This window comes from Labrus mixtus, unplaced genomic scaffold (genome assembly GCF_963584025.1).
Source record: "Labrus mixtus unplaced genomic scaffold, fLabMix1.1 SCAFFOLD_227, whole genome shotgun sequence".
In the NCBI taxonomy this organism is placed as follows: Eukaryota; Metazoa; Chordata; class Actinopteri; order Labriformes; family Labridae; genus Labrus; species Labrus mixtus.
In genome coordinates, this window is record NW_026870092.1 from 22404 (window position 1) to 26652 (window position 4249).

Consider the following 4249-nt stretch of genomic DNA (forward strand, 5'->3'; position numbering starts at 1 on the left):
TAGTCCCAGTCCGTCCCTGACAAGAGGTAGATAACAGAATATAACATTATTATTGCACAAGTGGTAGGGCTGAATGGTCCGCTTTGTGTTTTGTGATCTACTGGGTTAAACCGTCTGACTGCAGCAGGAAGGAAGGACCTGCGGTATCTCTCCTTCTGACACGGCGGGGGGGCGGAGCTGAAAGAGCTGCCCGGTAATCGACCAGTCTTAATAAATCTACTCTGAAGATACTGAAGTCCAGTGAGCGGTAATGGAACACATACAATCTGTTTCTGGGGGACTGGTCTCAAACAGTCCATGTCCGGGGGGGGGGGGTTCAGAGGGGTCGGCCCCCTTAACCAGCAGGCCCTCAGGGTCCTGGAGGTGTACAGGTAAGATGGTAGACTTGCAGCCAATCATGCTGCAGCGTAGCAGACTGATGGAGGAGGAGAGGACGGCCTGGGTGATGGAGGAGTGCACCATCAGGGTCTTTGGCAGGTTGAGTTTGTTGCCGTGGTAACCAGGACAGAACGTGCTCCAAGTTTAAAGGACGAGAGAGGGAAAGTTTGTCTCTGTGTGTGTCCGTCCAGTCCAGGGTTTAACCCCGCCTCTCGCCCACTTGGCTCCAACAAATCTGACCCAGAACCATCAAGTGGTTCAGGTAATGGATGGTTGATTGTTTCTGCAGAGACGTTTTCTCTCTCATCAGCAGAATTAAAGACACATTTTTTAAAGACACAGAGAGACAGTCCAGCTGATGCTGTCAGGACCAGTAACAGTCCCAGTCCCAGTCCAGCGTAGAGACCAGGTCTTCCCCGACTCTCTGCTCCTGCTCTCACTGTTGGTCTCTGAGTTTGGGGCTCATGAGCAGCTGCTGTGAAGGAAAATAAAAAAACAACATTAAACTCTGTACAAACAGAAACTATCTGCATGAAGCTACAACATAAAACAGTGTAAATAATAATATGAACTATGTCATGTCTTCAAATAAAAGAAGAAGAAGAAGAAAGGAGGAGGCAGGAACTAATATTGAAAGAGATTTGAAACAACACCCTCAACATTCAGTCAAATCTCAAACGTCTGAACATGAAACCAAACGTGAACCTGAGGTTTCTTGGGAACTGTTTCAAACTATGAGAAAGTCCTTCAGTACTATAATGTCCAAAGTCTAGAGACCTGTTTGTTTATTTAGGGTTGTTTGGCTTTTATTTTGACAGGATAGTGGATAGAGTGTGAAACCAGGAGAGAAGTAAGGGATGGTATGTGAGAAAGGAGACACAGGTCGGACTTGAACCTCCTGAGATCTACTGAGTCAACTTACCGGTCACATCAAATTTAACTCAACTGGGATTTCATGAAAACTTCTTAATGATGAGTCCGTCCTGATCCAGACTCTGGTTTTTAATAAACTCCTGAGATCTACTGAGTCAACTTACCGGTCACATCAAGACGGATTCTACCATCGTCCATACCAACGTGTGTCATCACTTCACACACGTATAGCCCCGAGTCTTCAGTCCTCAACGAGGACACGTGAAGTCTGAGTCGTCCTTCTTTGAGGACGTCTTTGTCCCAGTGGACTCGTCCTGCAAACTGTTCATCCTGAGACTCTGAGACCTCGACTCCTCGGATCAGATCAAACAGCTCACAGACTTTGTGATCAGTGTACATAGAACATAAGATATCAAGAGAGTGAAGTGAGGGGTCATCTTGGGGTGTGAAGGTCCACTCCAGCGTGACGTTGTGGTTCAGGCTCAAAGTTTGGGGTGGAGGCCATGGGTGGAGATACCAGGGGAGGGGAGGGTATTTTTTTTTACCGGAATCCCACTGTGACATCACAAGGAGAGCACATTAGAAACAGAGCATTTCTCTCTGTGTTGTAAGACTTATGCAGACCACAAACAAAGGACTGGATGGGTTCATTTCACATTTTGTGGGTCAGTAGACTCTCAGGTTACCCAGATATATGTTCAAAAACACTGAAGAAGTTTTCATTATATGTCCCCTTTAAGCCCCCCCCCGCTGTTTGAGGCACGAGGTTTGTGTTTATTTTGTTTCACATGTACATTGATGAGAAGTTACTTAATAAGCACATTTTGTAGAGAGTAGTGGTTGAGAATAGAAACTCTTCAGGACCTTCTGGGGTGAAAGTGAGGACAACATTAGCATGAAGTGTGGCTCCATCTAGTGACTGAAACACGTCACTGCAGCTCTGTGCCCTACTACAAATAACCCTGAAACCAAACATGCTGTTAATGTAGATATTATTTAAAACGTATGACTCTATGCAAACCTTTCATGTAAATACTGTTAAACTCCACCTCATGTACATTAACCCGTCTGTCACATCATTAAAAATGTTTTATTATCATGTTGATCTCCGCGTGTTTGCACGACTCACCACTGCACTATTGTCTCGTTTAGTTTAGTACATTTATACATCACTGCTAACCTGCTGTTGATGTGACAACAAAGAGCAGGGATCATCAGCGTATAAAGAGATCTCATCACATCTTCAACTACGTACTTTGTTCTTTCTAATAAGTCGTAGGTGTTTGATATGAAAAGACTGAGACACAGATGATCATGAGGATTTATTTAGACTCTAAACATTATAAATAAAGATATTGAAGGTCAGAGATTTGTAACAACATCCATCAGAACACAACAGAAGCTTCAGTTCAATCCACATTAGATCCGTCTGTGGTGATGAATACATGTAACATATGAACCACATGAGAAACATTTCAATATCATGATATTCTAAACAAAGGTTCAGGAACAACACATTCAGACTGAAAGGGGTCCTTGTAGTCCTGATGGGTCTCTTTTGTGAACCATGTTGAAGTAACGTTTGAAATGATTTGGAGCTTTACTCATAAAAGTCGAAGCCGGAACTTCCTCACAGCAAGAAAGTTATCAGAGGGAAAGCTAGAACACTCTTCAAATTATCAATAAAAACAAGCATTTTGGCTCCAACACCTGTGATGACGTCCAGTCCAGGTGTAACCCAGACTCTCGCCCAATTGGCTCCAACCAATCTGACCCAGAACCATCAAGTGGTTCAGGTAATGGATGGTTGATTGTTTCTCTGACAAATTCAGAGTCTACACGACTGCAGAGACGTTTTCTCTCTCATCAGCAGATTTATTGACACATTTTTTTAAAGACACAGACAGACAGTCCAGCTGATGCTGTCAGGACCAGTAACAGTCCAATGTAGAGACCAGGTCTTCCCGGACTCTCTGCTCCTGGTCTCACTGTTGGTCTCTGAGTTTGGGGCTCATGAGCAGCTGCTGTGAAGGAAAATAAAAAACAGTGTATAAGCAAATGACAGGAAGAATGACTCTTTAAAAGAAAACATGTGAGAGAACATCTGCATCAAACTACAACATGGAAGAAGGAGTTGTCTGCTGAACTGGTTTGTGGGCGTCGAGACAGAGAGAGATTTTCAAACATTTCAGGGTAAAATGATGTGAGGAGTGAAAAATGTGGGCTGAGGTGAAAAGTGTTTGGAAGACGTTTGAAATATGTATAAAATCAAATCTCTACAATCTCACAATGACATCACAACCTCAACATTTGAACAGAAATTTAACTCAACTGGGATTTCATGAAAACTTCTTAATGATGAGTCCGTCCTGATCCAGACTCTGGTTTTTAATAAACTCCTGAGATCTACTGAGTCAACTTACCGGTCACATTAAGACGGATTCTACCATCGACCACATCAGACTTTAACCTCCATTTACACACGTATAGCCCCGAGTCTTCAGTCCTCAACGAGGACACGTGAAGTCTGAGTCGTCCTTCTTTGAGGACGTCTTTGTCCCAGTGGACTCGTCCTGCAAACTGTTCATCCTGAGACTCTGAGACCTCGACTCCTCCGATCAGTTTAAACAGCTCACAGACTTTGTGATCAGTGTACATAGAACATAAGATATCAAGAGAGTGAAGTGAGGGGTCATCTTGGGGTGTGAAGGTCCACTCCAGAGTGACGTTCTGGTTCTCCTCTGCCTGATAGAAGCTCTGAGTCACGTTCACTTCAAATGTTCCTGCTGAGGAGACACAGAGAGAGAGGAGAGAGAGAGAGAGAGAGAGAGAGAGAGAGAGAGAGAAGAGAGAGAGGAGAGAGAGGAGAGAGAGAGAGAGGGAGAGAGAGAGAGAGGGAGAGAGAGAGAGAGAGAAGAGAGAGAGGAGAGAGAGAGAGAGAGAGAGAGAGGGAGAGAGAGAGAGAGGGAGAGAGAGAGAGAGAGAAGAGAGAGAGGAG

At 44.2% G+C, this 4249-nt stretch overlaps 2 long non-coding RNA genes across 3 annotated transcripts; one reads left to right on the forward strand and one right to left on the reverse strand.

Annotated features, from left to right (window-relative positions):
- Window positions 1-3128, forward strand: LOC132960318 (uncharacterized). Its single transcript, XR_009667260.1, has 3 exons — window positions 1-63; window positions 354-557; window positions 2994-3128. It is a non-coding gene; the product is annotated as an uncharacterized LOC132960318 (long non-coding RNA).
- On the reverse strand, window positions 2561-4130 carry LOC132960317 (uncharacterized). 2 transcript variants are annotated; one of them, XR_009667259.1, is made up of 3 exons: window positions 3675-4077; window positions 2878-3275; window positions 2561-2680 (listed from the first exon to the last, which is right to left on the reverse strand). It is a non-coding gene; the product is annotated as an uncharacterized LOC132960317 (long non-coding RNA). The 2 variants fall into 2 exon arrangements; XR_009667258.1 differs by having other exon boundaries at window positions 2561-3275; window positions 3675-4130.
- Between the last annotated feature and the right edge of the window lie 119 nt (window positions 4131-4249).